This window comes from Symphalangus syndactylus, chromosome 3 (assembly GCF_028878055.3).
Source record: "Symphalangus syndactylus isolate Jambi chromosome 3, NHGRI_mSymSyn1-v2.1_pri, whole genome shotgun sequence".
Lineage (NCBI taxonomy): Eukaryota > Metazoa > Chordata > Mammalia > Primates > Hylobatidae > Symphalangus > Symphalangus syndactylus.
In genome coordinates this window covers 75,073,093-75,093,645 of record NC_072425.2, presented here as the reverse complement: position 1 = coordinate 75,093,645, position 20,553 = coordinate 75,073,093, and positions in this window count along the sequence as shown.

Here is a 20,553-nt window from a genome sequence, read left to right as displayed (position 1 = left end):
GGCTTATTGAAATTGTTGCTGTATTCCCCCGCGGCCCACCAGGTGGCTGTAGCGGGTCACACATGGGGCTGGAGAAACGCCTTGTCCACCTCCAAGCAGGGCGAGTCCCAGTAGCCTATGGGGACGCCAGACTAGGACGTGGGCCACCGAGGCTCCTAGAATCATCGTGGCTAACAGCCATGGAACAATCACCACGGTCCTTGCATCCGCAGCTCCCAGCACCGTGGCTGGCACCAAGCAGTGCTCCGAAGCTTCTTTCTGGGAAAGAAGGCTGAAGGGTGAGAATGCAAGCGAGCAATGAACAGCACAGTTTCCAGCTGCCATCACTCAGAGCTCTTCTTTAGTCAAGAGTGAAATAAAATAGAATAAAATGGAACTGAAAATGGACTTGCTCCCTTGGGCCCCATGTCTAACCCTAGCCTACCTTTCCTGTCAAACTGGGTTGGCTGTGCTCCTCACAGCCAAATCATCCCTCTCCCTGCCTCCTGCTCCCTGGAGGCTGCCCATCCGGCTCCCGCAGCTCCATCCCCCTTTCCCAAGCTCCCTGCAGGTTCTGTTCATCTTCTTCCTGAGATGTCATTTGTGCTGAGCATTCTGCTTAGTATTTCAGCTACCTGGGTACCTGTGGGTCTCACCCCTGACCACAGGCTCCTAAGGGAAGAGGGGATGGGAAAGTACAAGACAGAATCAAGTTTATGTCATCACTCTGGGATTTTGGGCAAATTACCTAGCACATCTGAGGTCAGTTTCTTCATCAGTAAAATGGGGATAATACCTGCTCTGTGATATTGCTGTGCAGTTAAGTGATGGAGCCTATGCAGCTCATTTGCCTGGCATCTTATAGGTGCTCAAGGAATGTTAGTTCTCATCATAACTGTTAGTGAGCTTGGTTGGAATGGTGAGTATTTTTTTTTTAATCACATTTCTTTTTTTTTCTTTTTTTAAATTTTATTATACTTTAAGTGTTAGGGTACATGTGCACAACGTACAGGTTTGTTACATATGTATACATGTGCCATGTCGGTGTGCTGCACCCATTAACTCGTCATTTAGCATTAGGTATATCTGCTAATGCTATCCCTCCCCCCTCTCCCCACCCCACAACAGTCCCCGGTGAGTGATGTTCCCCTTCCTGTGTCCATGAGTTCTCATTGTTCAATTGCCACTTATGAGTGAGAACATGCGGTGTTTGGTTTTTTGTCCTTGCAATAATTTGCTGAGAATGATGTTTTCCAGTTTCATCCATGTCCCTACAAAGGACATGAACTCATCATTTTTTATGGCTGCATAGTATTCCATGGTGTATATGTGCCACATTTTCTTAATCCAGTCTATCGTTGTTGGACATTTGGGTTGGTTCCAAGTCTTTGCTATTGTGAATAGTGCCACAATAAACATACGTGTGCATGTGTCTTTATAGCAGCATGATTTATAGTCCTTTGGGTATATACCCAGTAATGGGATGGCTGGGTCAAATGGTATTTCTAGTTCTAGATCCCTAAGGAATCGCCACACTGACTTCCACATGGTTGAACTAGTTTACAGTCCCACCAACAGTGTAAGAGTGTTCCTATTTCTCCACATCCTCTCCAGCACCTGTTGTTTCCTGACTTTTTAATGATGGCCATTCTAACTGGTGTGAGAAGTTATCTCATTGTGGTTTTGATTTGCATTTCTCTGATGGCCAGTGATGATGAACATTTTTTCATGTGTTTTTTGGCTGCATAAATATCTGCTTTTGAGAAGTGTCTGTTCATGTCCTTCACCCACTTTTTGATGGGGTTGTTTTTTTCTTGTATGTTTGTTTGAGTTCATTGTAGATTCTGGATGTTAGCCCTTTGTCAGATGAGTAGGTTGCAAAAATTTTCTCCCATTCTGTAGGTTGCCTGTTCACTCTGATGGTGGTTTCTTTTGCTGTGCAGAAGCTCTTTAGTTTAATTAGATCCCATTTGTCAATTTTGGCTTTTGTTGCCATTGCTTTTGGTGTTTTAGACATGAACTCCTTGCCTGTGCCTATGTCCTGAATGGTATTGCCTAGGTTTTCTTCTAGGGATTTTATGGTTTTAGGTCTAACATGTAAGTCTTTAATCCATCTTGAATTAATTTTTATATTAGGTGTAAGGAAGCGATCCAGTTTCAGCTTTCTACCTATGGCTACCCAGTTTTCCCAGCACCATTTATTAAATAGGGAATCGTTGCCCCGTTGCTTGTTTTTTGTCAGGTTTGTCAAAGATCAGATAGTTGTAGATATGTGGCATTATTTCTGAGGGCTCTGTTCTGTTCCATTGGTCTATATCTCTGTTTTGGTAGCAGTACCATGCTGCTTTGGTTACTGTAGCCTTGTAGTATAGTTTGAAGTCAGGTATCATGATGCCTCCAGCTTTGTTCTTTTGGCTTAGGATTGACTTGGCAATGGGGGCTCTTTTTTGGTTCCATATGAACCTGAAAGTAGTTTTTTCCAATTCTGTGAAGAAAGTCATTGGTAGCTTGATGGGGATGGCACTGAATCTATAAATTACCTTGGGCAGTATGGCCATTTTCACGATATTGATTCTTCCAACCCATGAGCATGGAATGTTCTTTATTTGTTTGTATCCTCTTTTATTTCATTGAGCAGTGGTTTGTAGTTCTCCTTGAAGAGGTCCTTCACATCCCTTGTAAGCTGGATTCCTAGGTATTTTACTCTCTTTGAAGCCATTGTGAATGGGAGCTCACTCATGATTTGGCTCTCTGTTTGTCTGTTATTGGTGTATAAGAATGCTTGTGATTTTTGCACATTGATTTTGTATCCTGAGACTTTGCTGAAGTTGCTTATCAGCTTAAGGAGACTTTGGGCTGAGACAATGGGGTTTTCTAGATATACAATCATGTCATCTGCAAACAGGGACAATTTGACTTCCTCTTTTCCTAATTGAATACCCTTTATTTCCTTCTCCTGCCTGATTGCCCTGGCCAGAACTTCCAACACTATGTTGAATAGGAGTGGTGAGAGAGGGCATCCCTGTCTTCTGCCAGTTTTCAAAGGGAATGCTTCCAGTTTCTGTCCATTCAGTATGATGTTGGCTGTGGGTTTGTCATAGATAGCTCCTATTATTTTGAGATACATCCCATCAATACCTAATTTATTGAGAGTTTTTAGCATGAAGGGTTATTGAATTTTGTCAAAGGCCTTTTCTGCATCTATTGAGATAATCATGTGGTTTTTGTCTTTGGTTCTGTTTATATGCTGGATTACATTTATTGATTTGCGTATGTGGAACCAGCCTTGCATCCCAGGAATGAAGCCCACTTGAACATGGTGGATAAGCTTTTTGATGTGCTGCTGGATTCGGTTTGCCAGTATTTTATCAAGGATTTTTGCATCAATGTTGATCAGGGATATTGGTCTAAAATTCTCTTTTTTGGTTGTGTCTCTGTCAGGCTTTGGTATCAGGATGATACTGGCCTCATAAAATGAGTTAGGATTCCCTCTTTTTCTATTGATTGGAATACTTTCAGAAGGAATGGTACCAGCTCCTCCTTGTACCTCTGGTAGAATTCGGCTGTGAATCCATCTGGTCCTGGACTTTTTTTGGTTGTTAAGCTATTGATTATTGCCTCAATTTCAGAGCCTGTTATTGGTCTATTCAGAGATTCAACTTCTTCCTGGTTTAGTCTTGGGAGGATGTATGTGTCGAGGAATTTATCCATTTCTTCTAGATTTTCTAGTTTATTTGCGTAGAGGAGTTTATAGTATTCTCTGATGGTAGTTTCTATTTCTGTGGGATCAGTTGTGATATCCCCTTTATCATTTTTTATTGCATCTATTTGATTCTTCTCTGTTTTCTTCTTTATTAGTGTTGCTAGCGGTCTATCAATTTTGTTAGTCTTTTCAAAAAACCAGCTTCTGGAATCATTAATTTTTTGAAGGGTTTTTTGTGTCTCTATTTCCTTCAGTTCTGCTCTGATTTTAGTTATTTCTTGCCTTCTGCTAGCTTTTGAATGTGTTTGCTCTTGCTTCTCTAGTTCTTTTAATTGTGATGTTAGAGTGTCAATTTTAGATCTTTCCTGCTTTCTCTTGTGGGCATTTAGTGCTATAAATTTCCCTCTACACACTGCTTTGAATGTGTCCCAGAGATTCTGGTATGTTATGTCTTTGTTTTCACTGGTTTCAAAGAACATCTTTATTTCTGCCTTCATTTGATTATGTACCCAGTAGTCATTCAGGAGCAGATTGTTCAGTTTCCATGTAGTTGAGCGGTTTTGAGTGAGTTTCTTAATCCTGAGTTCTAGTTTGATTGCACTGTGGTCTGAGAGACAGTTTGTTATGATTTCTGTTCTTTTACATTTGCTGAGAAGTGTTTTACTTCCAACTATGTGGTCAATTTTAGAATAGGTGTGGTGCCAAAAAGAATGTATATTCTGTTGATTTGGGGTGGAGAGTTCTGTAGATTTCTATTAGGTCTGCTTAGTGTAGAGCTGAGTTCAATTCCTGGATATCCTTGTTAACTTTCTGTCTCGTTGATATGTCTAATGTTGACAGTGGGGTGTTAAAATCTCCCATTATTATTGTGTGGGAGTCTAAGTCTCTTTGTAGGTCTCTAAGGACTTGCTTTATGAATCTGGGTTCTCCTGTATTGGGTGCATATATATTTAGGATAGTTACATCTTCTTGTTGAATTGATCCCTTTACCATTATGTAATGGCCTTCTTTGTCTCTTTTGATCTTTGTTGGTTTAAAGTCTGTTTTATCGGAGACTAGGATTGCAACCCTTGCCTTTTTTTGTTTTCCATTTGCTTGGTAGATCTTCCTCCCTCCCTTTATTTTGAGCCTATGTGTGTCTCTGCACATGAGATGGGTTTCCTGAATACAGCACACTGATGGATTTTGACTCTTTACACAATTTGCCAGTCTGTGCCCTTTAATTGGAGCATTTAGCCCATTTACATTTAAGGTTAATATTGTTATGTGTGAAATTGATCCTGTCATTATGATGTTAGTTGGTTATTTTGCTCATTAGTTGATGCAGTTTCTTCCTAGTCTCGATGGTCTTTACAATTTGGCATGTTTTTGCAGTGGCTGGTACCAGTTGTTCCTTTCCATGTTTACTGCTTCCTTCAGGAGCTCTTTTAGGGAAGGCCTGGTGGTGGCAAAATCTCTCAGCATTTGCTTGTCTGTAAAGGATTTTATTTCTCCTTCACTTATGAAGCTTAGTTTGGCTGGATATGAAATTCTGGGTTGAAAATTCTTTTTTTTTTTTTTTTTTTTAAGAAAGTTGAATATTGGCCCCCTCTCTCTTGTGGCTTGTAGAGTTTCTGCCAAGAGATCAGCTGTTAGTCTGATGGGCTTCCCTTTGTGGGTAACCCAACCTTTGTCTCTGGCTGCCCTTAACATTTTTTCCTTCATTTCAACTTTGTTGAATCTGACAATTATGTGTCTTGGATTTGCTCTTCTTGAGGAGTATCTTTGTGGCGTTCTCTGTATTTCTTGAATTTGAATGTTGGCCTGCCTGCTAGTTTGGGGAAGTTCTCCTGGATAATATCTTGCAGAGTGTTTTCCAACTTGGTTCCATTCTCCCCGTGACTTTCAGGTACACCAGTCAGATGCAGACTTGGTCTTTTCACATAGTCCCATATTTCTTGGAGGCTTTGTTTGTTTCTTTTTATTCTTTTTTCTCTAAACTTCTCTTTTTGCTTCATTTCGTTTATTTCATCTTCCATCACTGATACCCTTTCTTCCAGTTGATTGCATCGGCTACTGAGGATTGTGCATTTGTCATGTAGTTCTTGGACCGTGGTTTTCAGCTCCATCAGGTCCTTTAAGGACTTCTCTGCATTGGTTATTCTAGTTAGCCATTTGTCTAATTTTTTTTCAAGGTTTTTAACTTCTTTGCCATTGGTTCGACCTTCCTCCTTTAGCTTGGAGTAGTTTGATCTTCTGAAGCCTTCTTCTCTCAACTTGTCAAAGTCATTCTCTGTCTAGCTTTGTTCCGTTGCTGGTGAGGAGCTGTGTTCCTTTGGAGAAGGAGAGGTGCTCTGATTTTTAGAGTTTCCAGTTTTTGTGCTCTGTTTTTTCCCCATCTTTGTGGTTTTATCTACCTTTGGTCTTTGATGGTGGTGACGTACAGATGGGTTTTTGGTGTGGATGTCCTTTCTATTTGTTAGTTTTCCTTCTAACAGTCAGGACCCTCAGCTGCAGGTCTGTTGGAGTTTGCTGGAGGTCCACTCCAGACCCTGCTTGCCTGGGTTTCAGCAGCAGTGGCTGCAGAACAGTGGGTATTGGTGAACCGCAAGTGCTGCTGTCTGATCTTTCCTCTGGAAGTTTTGTCTCAGAGGAGTACCCGGCAGTGTGAAGTGTCAGTGTGCCCCACTGGGGGATGCCTCCCAGTTAGGCTACTAGGGGGTCAGGGACCCACTTGAGGAGGCAGTCTGCCTGTTCTCAGATCTCCAGCTGCATGCTGGGAGAACCACTACTCTCTTCAAAGCTGTCAGACAGGGACATTTAAGTCTGCAGAGGTTACTGCTGTCTTTTGTTTGTCTGTGCCCTGCCCCCAGAGGTGGAGTCTACAGAGGCAGGCAGGCCTCCTTGAGCTGTGGTGGGCTCCACCCAGTTGAAGCTTCCCGGCTGCTTTATTTACCTACTGAAGCCTCAGCAATGGTGGGCACCCCTCCTCCAGCCTCACTGCCACCTTGCAGTTTGATCTCAGACTGCTGTGCTAGCAATGAGCGAGACTCCATGGGCATAGGATCCTCCGAGCCAGGTGCAGGATATAATCTCCTGGTGTGCCACTTGTTAAGCCCAATGCCTCGCCTGGCTTTGGCTCACACACGGTGCATTGCACCCACTGTCCTGCACCCACTGTCTGGCAGTCCCCAGTGAGATGAACCCAGTACTTCAGTTGGAAATGCAGAAATCACCCGTCTTCTGCGTCGCTCACACTGGGAGCTGTAGACTGGAGCTGTTCCTATTCGGCCATTTTAATCAAATTTCTAATAGAAATTGAATATTGGAGGATTTCTAGTGAACATATGAGGGGAAAAAGATCAAAAGATTGCTTTGCACTGGAAACATTTCACTGTGTTTGTGCTGTGGTTGGAGACTTCAGTAAGATAGGAGCTGAGCAGAGGGCTACTGTGTGTCCTGTGAGGCCACTGCACTGGAGGGGACCTTGCGTGTCACTTGGAATGCTGTCTCTTCTCCCTTAGCCAAGGCAGGTCCTGGAGACCTTCAGAGCTTGTTTTCTAATGCTGTGGCAAACACCTAAAATGTCCACATTTGACCTGTGTGCTCCCAAATGGACCATAAAAAGATGATTGCTTATTTTATTTACTAATAAAAGTAATATTTTTAGGTCAACCCTCCACAAGAAAGCTTAGAAATTGCTTAAGTAGCTAAGAAGCTGGCCACAGCAGATGTGCTGGTAAGTGTTTAACAACCAACTCTCCGGGGTGAAACTGTGAGTGTGCATCTGTACTTATTTACCTGATATAAAGGATGTATAACACACAGCTTACAAATAATAATAATATATTCACTCATTTTTTGGGGGCTGTGGGTAGAAACTCACTCTGTTGCCCAGGCTGGAGTGCACTGGTGCAACCATAGCTCACTGCAGCCTTAAACTCCTGGGCTGAAGCAATCCTCCCACCCCAACCTCCCAAGTAGCTGGGGCCACAGGCACGTGGTCTGGCTAATGTTTTATGTTTTTGTAGAGAAGGAGGTCTTGCACTGTTGCCCTAATTGGTCTTGAACTCCTAGGCTCAAATGATCCTGTTGCCTCAGCCTCCTAAAGCTCTGAGTTTACAGGTGTAAGCCACCATGCCCCACCTCACTAAACTTTATTGCAAATGCCACCCGCCTATAACTTCAGTATGACTTGGTATTTCCTGCAAACTCAAAATCAGTTTTTCTAATTCTGTCACCAAGAATAGTGTCACCAAACCAGACTACAAATAAATGTTTGACTCCTATGTGAATCACCAAGGATGTTACTCATAATACTGGTGAATGAGTGGAGCTCTGGCATGCTACACTGTGGGAGGCTGTGGCTCTGGGTGTGGTAGAGCTGGCTACCATCATAAAGAAAAGCTCAAGTGAATGGGGGGAGAGTAGGTAGAACTGGAACCCATGAGGACAGAGTCTGTCCTCCCTGCCTCCCACTGCAGTGATGTGGGGACCTGCAGGAGGAGTTAGTCCCACACACACCTGGCCCAGGTCTGAGATAATGAAGGAGATTCTGGAGGAGCTGCCAACCGGCTGCTGCTCTGAGCCACTGGTGCAAGCCAGCAGACCGGCGACAATGTGTGTGAGCTGCAACAGCCCCTGCTGCTGCAGGGACCCTTAGTGCATTTTAGCTGATGCTTCCTATCTGCCCTCTCCTGCAGCCCTCATTTGGAATCATACAGGGAGGGAAGTCTGGAAAGCAAAGTTCTAGCCTAGTTGACTTGATGGAATGCCACCATGCTTGCTTGATGCTTCTGTGCTAGGTGGGAATATCCTCACCCTGTTGTTCCAGGTTTCTTTGCCTCTGCATATAGAACTGTTTTTCTTTTCTTTTTTTTTTATTATTATACTCTAAGTTTTAGGGTACATGTGCACAACGTGCAGGCTTGTTACATATGTATACATGAACCATGTTGGTGTGCTGTACCCAATAATTCGTCATTTAACATTAGGTATATCTCCTAATGCTATCTCTGCCCCCTCCTCCCACCCCCTAGTAGACCCCGGTGTGTGATGTTCCCCTTCCTGTGTCCTTGTGTTCTCATGGTTCAATTCCCACATATGAGTGAGAACATGTGGTGTTCGGTTTCTTGTCCTTGCAATAGTTTGCTGAGAATGATGGTTTCCAGCTTCATCCATGTCCCTACAAAGGACATGAGCTCATCATTTTTTATGGCCGCATAGTATTCCATGGTGTGTATGTGCCACATTTTCTTAATCCAGTCTATCATTGTTGGACATTTGGGTTGGTTCCAAGTCTTTGCTATTGTGAATAGTGCCACAATAAACATATGTGTGCGTGTGTCTTTATAGTAGCATGATTTATAATCCTTTGGGTATATACCCAGTAATGGGATGGCTGGGTCAAATGGTATTTCTAGTTCTAGAACCCTGAGGAATCACCATACTGACTTCCACAATGGTTGAACTAGTTTACATTCCCACCAACAGTGTAAGAGTGTTCCTATTTCTCCACATCCTCTCCAGCACCTGTTGTTTCCTGACTTTTTAATGATTGCCATTCTATCTGGTGTGAGATGGTATTTCATTGTGGTTTTGATTTGCATTTCTCTGATGGCCAGTGATGATGAGCATTTTTTCATGTGTCTTTTGGCTGCATAAATGTCTTCTTTTGAGAAGTGTCTGTTCATAACCTTCACCCACTTGTTGATGGGGTTGTTTGTTTTTTTCTTGTAAATTTATATGAGTTCATTGTAGATTCTGGATATTAGCCCTTTGTCAGATGAGTAGATTGCAAAAATTTCCTCCCATTCTGCAGGTTGCCTGTTCACTCTGATAGTAGTTTCTTTTGCTGTGCAGAAGCTCTTTGGTTTAATTAGATCCCATTTATCAATTTTGGTTTTGTTGCCATTGCTTTTGGTGTTTTAGACATGAAGTCCTTGCCCATGCCTATGTCCTGAATGGTATTGCCTAGGTTTTCTTCTAGGGATTTTATGGTTTTAGGTCTAACATGTAAGTCTTTAATCCATCTTGAATTAAATTTTGTATAAAGTGTAAGGAAGGGATCCAGTTTCAGCTTTCTACATATGGCTAGCCAGTTTTCCCAGCACCATTTATTAAATAGGGAATCCTTTCCCCATTTCTTGTCAGGTTTGTCAAAGATCAGATAGTTGTAGATATGTGGTGTTGTTTCTGAGGGCTCTGTTCTGTTCCATTGGTCTATATCTCTGTTTTGGTACCAGTATCATGCTGTTTTGGGTACTGTAGCCTTGTAGTATAGTTTGAAGTCAGGTAGCATGATGCCTCCAGCTTTGTTCTTTTGGCTTAGGATTGACTTGGCAATGGAGGCACTTTTTGGTTCCATATGAACTTTAAACTACTTTTTTCCAATTCTGTGAAGACAGTCATTGGTAGCTTGATGGGAATGGCATTAAATCTATAAATTACCTTGGGCAGTATGGCCATTTTCACAATACTGATTCTTCCTACCCATGAGCATGGAATGTTCTTTCATTTGTTTGTATCCTCTTTTATTTCCTTGAGCAGTGGTTTGTAGTTCTCCTTGAAGAGATCCTTCACATCCCTTGTAAGTTGGATTCCTAGGTATTTTATTCTCTTTGAAGCAATTGTGAATGGGAGTTCACTCATGATTTAGCTCTCTGTTTGTCTGTTATTGGTGTATAAGAATGCTTGTGATTTTTGCACATTGATTTTGTATACTGAGACTTAGCTGAAGTTGCTAATCAGCTTAAGGAGATTTTGGGCTGAGATGATGGGGTTTTCTAAACATACAATCATGTCATCTGCAAACAGGGACAATTTGACTTCCTCTTTTCCTAATTGAATTCCCTTTATTTCCTTCTCCTGCCTGATTACCCTGGCCAGAACTTCCAACACTATGTTGAATAGGAGTGGTAAGAGAGGGCATCCCTGTCTTCTGCCAGTTTTCACAGGGAGTACTTCCGGGTTTTGCCCATTCAGTATGATATTGGCTGTGGGTCTGTCATAGATAGCTCTTATTACTTTGAGATACGTCCCATCAATACCTAATTTATTGAGAGTTTTTAGCATGAAGGGTTATTGAATTTTGTCAAAGGCCTTTTCTGCATCTATTGAGATAATCATGTGGTTTTTGTCTTTGGTTCTGTTTATATGCTGGTTTATGTTTATTGATTTTCCTATGTTGAACCAGCCTTGCATCCCAGGGATGAAGCCCACTTGGTCATGGTGGATAAGCTTTTTGATGTGCTGCTGGATTCGGTTTGCCAGTATTTTACTGATGATTTTTGCATCGATGTTCATCAGAGCTATTGGTCTAAAATTCTCATTTTTTGTTGTGTCTCTGCCTGACTTTGGTATCAGGATGATGTTGGCCTCATAAAATGAGTTAGGGAGGATTCCCTCTTTTTCTATTGATTGGAATAGTTTCAGAAGGAATGGTACCAGCTCCTCCTTGTACCTCTGGTAGAATTTGGCTGTGAATCCATCTGGTCCTGGACTTTTTTTGGTTGGTAAGCTATTAATTATTGCCTCAATTTCAGAGCCTGTCATTGGTCTATTCAGAGATTCAACTTCTTCCTGGTTTAGTCTTAGGAGAGTGTATGTGTCCAGGAATTTATCCATTTCTTCTAGATTTTCTAGTTTATTTGCATAGAGATGTTTGTAGTATTCTCTGATGGTAGTTTCTATTTCTGTGGGATCAGTGGTGATATCCCCTTTATCATTTTTTATTGCATCTATTTGATTCTTCTCTGTTTTCTTCTTTATTAGTCTTGCTAGTGGTCTATCAATTTTGTTGGTCTTTTCAAAAAACTAGCTCCTGGATTCATTGATTTTTTGAAGGGTTTTTTGTGTCTCTATTTCCTTCAGTTCTGCTCTGATCTTAGTTATTTCTTGCCTTCTGCTAGCTTTTGAATGTGTTTGCTCTTGCTTTTCTAGTTGTTTTAACTGTGATGTTAGGCTTTCAATTTTAGATCTTTCCTGCTTTCTCCTGTGGGCATTTAGTGCTATAAATGTCCCTGTACACACTGCTTTGAATGTGTCCCAGAGATTCTGGTATGTTGTGTCTTTGTTCTTGTTGGTTTCAAAGAACATCTTCATTTCTGCCTTCATTTTGTTATGTACCCAGTAGTCAATCCGGAGCAGATTGTTCAGTTTCCATGTAGTTGAGCGGTTTTGAGTGAGTTTCTTGATCCTGAGTTCTAGTTTGATTGCACTGTGGTCTGAGAGACAGTTTGTTATGATTTCTGTTCTTTTACATTTGCTGAGGAGTGCTTTACTTCCAACTATGTGGTCAATTTTGGAATAGGTGTGGTGTGGTGCTGAAAAGAATGTATATTCTGTTGATTTGGGGTGGAGAGTTCTGTAGATGTCTATTAGGTCTGCTTGGTGCAGAGCTGAGTTCAATTCCTGGATATCCTTGTTAACTTTCTGTCTCGTTGATCTGTCTAATGTTGACAATGGGGTGTTAAAATCTCCCATTATTATTGTGTGGGAGTTTAAGTCTCTCTGTAGGTCACTCAGGACTTGCTTTATGAATCTGGGTTCTCCTGTATTGGGTGCATATATATTTAGGATAGTTAGGTCTTCTTGTTGAATTGATCCCTTTACCATTATGTAATGGCCTTCTTTGTCTCTTTTGATCTCTGTTGGTTTAAAGTCTGTTTTATCAGAGACTAGGATTGCAACCCCTGCCTTTTTTTGTTTTCCATTTGCTTGGTAGATCTTCCTCCCTCTCTTTATTTTGAGCCTATGTGTGTCTGTGCACGTGAGATGGGTTTCCTGAATACAGCACACTGAATGAGTCTTGAATCTTTATCCAATTTTCCAGTCTGTGCCTTTTAATTGGAGCCTTTAGCCCGTTTATGTTTAAGTTTAATATTGTTATGTATGAATTTCATGCTGTCATTATGATGTTAGCTGGTTGTTTTGCTCATTAGTTGATGCAGTTTCTTCCTAGCCTTGATGGTCTTTACCATTTGGCTTGTTTTTGCAGTGGCTGGTACTGATTGATTGTTCCTTTCCATGTTTAGTGCTTCCTTCAGGAGCTCTTTTAGGGCAGGCCTGGTGGTGACAAAATCTCAGCATTTGCTTGTCTGTAAAGGATTTTATTTCTCCTTCGCTTGTGAAGCTTAGTTTGGCTGGATATGAAATTCTGGGTTGAAAATTCTTTTCTTTAAGAATGTTGAATATTGGCCCCCACTCTCTTCTGGCTTGTAGAGTTTCTGCCAAGAGATCAGCTGTTAGTCTGATGGGCCTCCCTTTGTGGGTAACCTGACCTTTCTCTCTGGCTGCTCTTAACATTTTTTCCTTCACTTCAACTGTGTTGAATCTGACAATTATGTGTCTTGGAGTTGCTCTTCTCGAGGAGTATCTTTGTGGCGTTCTCTGTATTTCCTGAATGTGAATCTTGGCCTGCTAGATTGGAGAAGTTCTCCTGGATAATATCCTGCAGTGTTTTCCAACTTGGTTCTGTTCTCCCCGTCACTTTCAGGTACACCAATCAGACAGAGATTTGGTCTTTTCACATAGTCCCATATTTCTTGGAGGCTTTTTTCATTTCTTTTTATTCTTTTTTCTCTAAAGTTCTCTTCTCGCTTTGTTTCATTCATTTCGTCTTCCATCACTGATGCCTGTTCTTCCAGTTGATTGAATTGACTACTGAGGCTTGTGAATTTGTCATGTAATTCTCATGCTGTGGTTTTCAGCTCCATCAGGTCCTTTAAGGTCTTCTCTGCATTGGTTTTTCTAGTTACCCATTCGTCTAATCTTTTTTCAAGGGTTTTAACTTCTTTGCCATGGGTTTGAACTTCCTCCTTTAGCTCTGAGTAGTTCAATCGTCCGAAGCCTTCTTCTCTCAACTTGTCAAAGTCATTCTCTGTCCAGCTTTGTTCCATTGCTGGTGAGGAGGTGTGTTCCTTTGGAGGAGGAGAGATGCTCTGATTTTTAGAATTTCTAGTTTTTGTGCTCTGTTTCTTCCCCATCTTTGTGGTTTTATCTACCTTTTGTCTTTGATGATGGTGACGTACAGATGGGGTTTTGGTGTGGATGTCCTTTCTGTTTGTTAGTTTTCCTTCTAACAGTCAGGACCCTCAGCTGCAGGTCTGTTGGAGTTTGCTGGAGGTCCACTCCAGATCCCGTTTACCTAGGTATCAGTAGTGGTGGCTGCAGAACAGCGGATATTGGTGAACAGCAAATATTGCTGTCTGATTGTTCCCGTGGAAGTTTTGTCCCAGGGGAATACCCGGCCGTGTGAGGTGTCAGTCTGCCCCTTTTGGGAGGTGCCTCCCAGTTAGGCTACTCGGGGGTCAGGGACCCACTTGAGGAGGCAGTCTGTCTGTTCTCAGATCTCAAGCTGTGTGCTGGGAGAGCCACTACTCTCTTCAAAGCTGTCAGACAAGGACATTTAAGACTGCATAGTTTTCTGCTGCCTTTTGTTTGTCTGTGCCCTCCCCCCAGTGGTGGAGCCTACAGAGGCTGGCAGGCCTCCTTGAGCTGCAGTGGGATCCACCCAGTTCGAGCTTCCTGGACACTTTGTTTACCTACTCAAGCCTGGGCAATGGCCGGTGCCCCTCCCCCAGCCTTGCTGCCACCTTGCAGTTTGATCTCAGACTGCTGTGCTAGCATTGAGCTAGGCTCTGTGGGCGTAGGACCCTCTGAGCCAGGTGTGGGATATAATCTCCTGGTGTGCTGTTTGCTAAGACTGTTGGAAAAGTGCAGTATGAGGGTGGGAGTGACCTGATTTTCCAGGTGCTGTCTGTCTCCTCTTTCCTTGGCTTGGGAAAGGAATTCCCTGACCCCTTGGGCTTCCTGGGTGAGGTGATGCCTTGCCCTGCTTTGGCTCACACTCGGTGCACTGCACCCACTGTCCTGCACCCACTGTCCAACAGTCCCCCATGAGATGAACCCGGTACCTCAGTTGGAAATGCAGAAATCGTTTGTCTTCTCGGTCGCTCATGCTGGGAGCTGTAGACTGGAGCTGTTCCTATGTGGCCATCTTGGCTCCACCGCCAAGAACTGTTTCTCAACCATGGGACCTGGAAAACTTCTGTAGTATATTCAAAACCCTGCAGAGATCTCACTTGCTCTGAGAAGAGCTCCTGGACCCTTCCCCTCCAGGACTAGTTCTGTACTTTGTACACAATGGCTGTGTCTACTGCACATGCTAAATGTTCAAGAACAGAGTCGCTAATGGTTAGATCAACTGAGCCAAGCTGTGCCCATTAGGTAGGTGAAGAACTGGAGGCGCAGAGTGGTTGAGTAGCTTGCCAAGATCACACAGTGACAATTGGTAGGAAAGCTGTAATTTGAACCCTGGTCTGTGACTCCTCTTTTAATTATAACCCACGGTGAGTAGAAAGTCTAGGGAGATTTGGCTTCTGCCAAATAATAAAATAATAATAAGAAACTCCAATTAGTGGAGGGGAAAGAGGTGGTTAAGGTAGTAAGTAGCTTGTCAGTTGTGCTATGTCTGAGACTGACAACAGGAGCAGAGTGTGGAGTGGACCCTGGATAAGGGGGTCCAGGGTAGGAATGAGGTTGTGTTTCCCACCTCCTGCCTCCCACTTCCCACAGCGGTAGCCTCAGCCTTCTAGGAATGGCTTCTCCCCAGCTGGAGGAAGGGACTAGAAGGCAGCAGTTATCTATGCTGCTTGCCGCGTCACTGTCACAAATACTCTGGAGCTGGCCTGAGAACTGGGGTCACAGCAGTGTGCTCAGCCTGCCTCCAGGGCCTTCTGGGTCTGGCCAGTAGGAAGATGAGGTCTGTGTTGTTGTCTGTCAGCAGGTGGGATCATACAAAGGAGCATTAACCTGGGAGCCAGGGAGTGAGGTTCTAGCTGCCTGCTCGCTGTGTAGTCTCCAGCAAGTCCTACCCCTGTTGGGGTCTTTAGTTTCCTTATCTGGAAAACAAGGGGCCTGGGCTGGGTGGCCAAGGCTCCTCCTTCCCTCAATCGCCTGGGAATCTTGGGAGTTATCTGGATTTGGCATTTCTCATGTAATTCCACCAGAGGGAGCCAAATCCTAGCTCTTACCAACTTGGTTCCTGAAGCGGGTGTCTAGTGGGGAGGGCGCAGAGGAGGTGGGGTGTGAGTTGAGTGTGATAGTGTGGAAGCAATTAGCAATTAAGTGTATGTCAGTGAGTGTGTGTGTGTGTGTGTAGCTCCTATAACCACTTATATCTCCCACCACCACCCTCTGCCTGCTGGCTGCATCTTCAGCCACTTGAATTCTCCTTTCTTAGCTCCTAGGGCCGCCTCCATGCCCTGCCCGAGAGGCCTGGCCTCAGGGCCTTTGTCCTTGCTGTCCTTTTAGTTGGGAACACGCATCCCTAAGGCATCCATGGGGCCCTCCCTCACTTCTTCATGAGGCCTTCCTAACCAACCTACATAAAATAGCCACCCCCAAACTCATGCTATGCTTTAGTTAAAAACATTAAAAAAAAAACTGGTAAAATATACCATAACATAAAAAGTACTATTTTAACCATTAATTTAAAAAATAAAAATATAGTTAAATACATACAACATAAAATTTCTCATCTTAGCTATTTTTAAGTGCATAGTTCAGTAGTGTAGCATACATTCACATTGCTGTGCAATCCATCTGCAGGGCTCTTTTTTTCTGGCAAAACTGGAGCTCTGTACCTACTTAACAGTAACTCCTCATTTCATCCTCCCCTTGGCCCCTGGCAACTACTCCTCTACTTTCTGTCTGTAAGAATTTGACTACATTAGGTATCTCATGTAAGTAGAATCATACAATATTTATCTTCTTCTGACTGGCTTATTTCACTTAGCATAATGTCCTTCCAGTAGCGATAAACCCTTATGCTAGCATGTGCCCGAATTTCCTTCCTTTTTAAGGCTGAATAATACCCCACTGTGTGCCTGTACCATGTTGTGTTGACCCACTCATCGATGGACACTTGGGTTGCTTCTGTCTTTTGGCTGTTGTGAATAATGCTACCATAAATAGGGGTGTACAAATACCTGTTTGAGCTCCTGATTTCAATTATTATTATTATTTTTTGAGACAAGGTCTTAGTCTGTTGCCCAGCCTGGATTGCAGTGGCACAGTCTCGACTCACTGTAGCCTCGACCTCCCAAGGCCTAAGCAATCCTCCCAATTCAGCTTCCTGAGTAGCTGGGACTCCAGACTTGCACCACCACGTCCAGCTAATTTTATTTTTTTTGTAGAGACAGGGTTTCGCTATGTTGCCCAGACTGGTCTGGAACTCCTGAGCTCAAATGATCCTCCTGTCTTGGCCTCCCAAAGTGCTGAGATCGCAGGCGTGAGGCATCACACCTGGCCCCTGCTTTCAATTCTTTTTCCATGCTTTTATATTTTATTTTATTTATTTATTTTGAGATAGGGTCTCGCTCTGTTGCCCAGGCTGGAGGGCAGTATCCATGCTTTATTTTTTCTGCAGAGCACTGATTACCATCCAACTGCCCTCCTCCTGCCCGCAACTAGAGATGCAAATGATTTCTATCTGGTAGAAAGATAACCCTAAAGGTTATAACTGTATTGCTTTAAGGACATTAGCCAGTTTTGTTTTATTTTATTTTTGAGACAGAGTCTCACTCTGTCACCCAGGCTGTAGTGCAGTGGTGCAATCTCAGGTCACTGCAACCTCCGCTTCCTGGGTTCAAGCGATTCTCATGCCTCAGCCTCCCAAGCAGCTGGGATTACAGATGCCCACCAATATGCCTGTCTAATTTTTGTGTTTTTAGTAGAGGTGGGGTTTCACCACGTTGGCCAGGCTGGTTTCAATCTCCTGACCTCAGATGATCCACCCACCTCGGCCTCCCAAAGTTCTGGGATTATAGGTGTGAGCCACCATGCCCAGTCGCAACCAGTTTTACTTCAAACCTAGTAATTTTATTCTAACATTCTTTTAAAAATGTCTATAAATACTTAGGTCTTCCAAATGCTTTTTGGACCAGCTTTACCATCTTACTTGTTTCATCATTAATGATTAATAAATTTCTGATACGTGTTCATTCCATCTTTGTTATGGGAGTTGTGTTTTTTAACTTTTAAAAAAGTGTGCATTGGCATCCAGAAGTTTTTCCCAGGGGCTAAAATCTGCATTTGGATGAAATTCAGTACAACAGTTTAGGACTTCGGGTGTTTGGGGGCGACCTGCACTAAGCCATGCAAGTGCGTGGGGAGCCTCTTGAGTTGTGGCTCCCATTGGTGTACCCAGGGGGTCTGGAAATTCCAGGAAGCTTATGAGGACCTGGATCTGCTGGGCCCCAGGAATGGCCAGTACTTTCTCAGAAACGACTATGCACCATGCACATTCTGAAAGCTTCCTATGTGTTAGCTTATCCTCACATGGTCTCCCTGAGATAAATACTAGTTTGCAGATGAGGAAACAAGCTCAGAGGGTTTAAGGAACTCTGAGGATCACAGTTTAAGCAAAAATTATAGAAGAAAGACATAAATAAAGTGGTTCTTTGTGCATCAAGATGGTTGAGTGGGTTTTTTTTCTCTAGTTCTGCAATTTCATCTAAGATCAAAGCCGAGAGGAGGAAGCTAAGATATAGTCTATGGTAGGAGCAGCCTTGCCCATGGGGGCAGACCCCACCCACACAGACAGATACCATCCATCAGGGGACTGTGGTCTCCTGTGGGACAGATGCACTTCCAGGGAGCTTGCTGAGAGATGCCAATTCAAAGACTAGACCCTCCCACCAGCTGTCTTCCCACCGTCATCCTGGTGATGTGAGAGGGATGTTGTCATTGGCGGGGGATGGGTGCAGAATTCAGGAAAGGAGCTACTTACTTGCCTCTCCACTCTGGGGGGCAAGGGAAGATTGACCTCAAGTCAAGGGAGGTGAATCCCAAGAGCATCACTGTGAAGGCTGGGGGCCCGTGCCCTCCACTTGCCTCCCCACACACTGAACTGGGCACTGGTAACGTCTTATCTACATGTGGCTGAGGGACTGGACCAGCAGAAGGTGCGGCGCTGTGGGTGGTGAGAGAGGTAATAGGAAGCAGTGGCTCCGGGATGGGCAGGGGAGAGACAGCCAGGGGTGCCCCTCCCTTCCTCTGAGGGTGAGGAGGATGGTTGCTGGATTCTGCAGAAGCTTGCCGGCTGGGGAGATGGTGGCTGCAGGTGGCTGGGAACACAACCTGGATGGAAGAGGTGTGCACTTTAGAGGTGTGCACAGATTGGTACCAGTCTGTGGCCTGTTAGGAACTGTGCCACACAGCAGGAGGCAAGCAACAAGTGAGCAAAGCTTCATCTGTATTTACAGCCGCTTGCCATTGCTGGCTCACATTACTGCCTGAGCTCCGCCTCCTGTCAGATCCGCAGCAGCATTAGATTCTCATAGGAGTATGAACCCTGTCGTGAACTGTGCATGCGAGGGATCTAGGTTGCAGGCTCCTTATGAGAATCTAATGCCTGATGATCTGTCACTGTCTCCCATCAGCCCTAGATGGGACCATCGAGTTGCAGGAAAACAAGTTCAGGGCTCCCACTGAATTATACAGTTCACCGTAGAATTATACAGTTCACCGTAGAATTATACAATTCTACGGTGAATTATATAATTATTTCATTATATAACAATCATAGAAATAAAGTGCACAATAAATATAATGTGCTTGAATCATCCCCCTCCCTGGCACCCGGTCTCTGGAAAGACTGTCTTCCGTGAAACTGGTCCCTGGTGCCAAAAAGGGTGGAGACTGCTGCTTTAGAGGACTGTGGCTAAGGGGTCAGCTGGAAGATGGGACCCAGGGCTCAGGGACCCTGAATGCCCAGTTGCTGCCAATTGTTTGTCTTCATTGATCTCCTGGTCAGTGAACTAGATCAGCAGAATGAACCAGCAAGGCGAGGCCTGTGACCTTCCCAAGGGCAACTCTTAATGTAGGGGAACCTCTGTGCCCCTTCCCATAAAGGGACCCAAAGAAGGAGACAGGGAGGGAGGGAGGGAGCTGAGAGCAAGTCCCGCTCTCCCAGGCCAGTGCTCAATTCCAGTCTGGGGATGGGGAAGTAGGGCAGTCTGATTTGAAAAAGAGATTGTGGTTTGCAAATCAATGGAAGAAAACCTGGAAGGAAAACATTGTAAGAACCAAAAGAGACCCAAAAGTCTAACGCTGAGTTCATCTGTGTGCGATGACAAGCCTGTCCCAGGTGGGCGCAGGTGGGAGTTGTTGAAAAGCTGAACGTAAGTGCTTGAACCCTCTGTGCCCATTTCCTCCTGTATAAAATGGAGACAACGATAATACAGGAAAAGCTTCTATCTCTTAGAGGTGTTGTGGGGAGTTACCAAGTTCATCTCTGTAGGATGCTTGGCATGTGGAAGGTACTATAAAGACTAGCTGCCATTCTCCAAATTGTGACTTCCTCAGACAGCACTTCAATGTGCTTTCTTCCCACTTGATTCAACGGCAGCCATCTCGGTGGTGGGACACTGCTTGCTGTGAGAAGGATGGAGGAGAAGGGGCTCCTCGGGGCCCTGCCTCCATGTTCAGGGCTTTCAGCAGCTATGGACCCGAGGGGGCTGCAAAAACCTTTGCAGGGAAGATGGGGGAGGGGTGTATGCAAAGAAAAAGCTGACAAGCAGTCTGCTTTGGAACAGGGCTGGATACTCTGTGTTGGGGAGTCCAGGCCCCCAGCGTGCCCCCAGCAGCAGGGAGGGCATGCCTGGCAACCTTCAAAAAGTGAATTTCCAAAGAGCACCAGGAGGAAACCTTCCAGAACCTTCTCATGGGCCTCTCAGGGTGCTGTTTTCCACTGTCCACTTAGATCTTAGTCCCTTATAAAAAGGCACCTCCCTAAGGGAGATGATTGAGGTGGGGGAGAATTAATTCCTGTTTTCCTACCTTCATGGAGGATGTCAAGTATGAAATCCAGAGAATTTCTCTTTCTC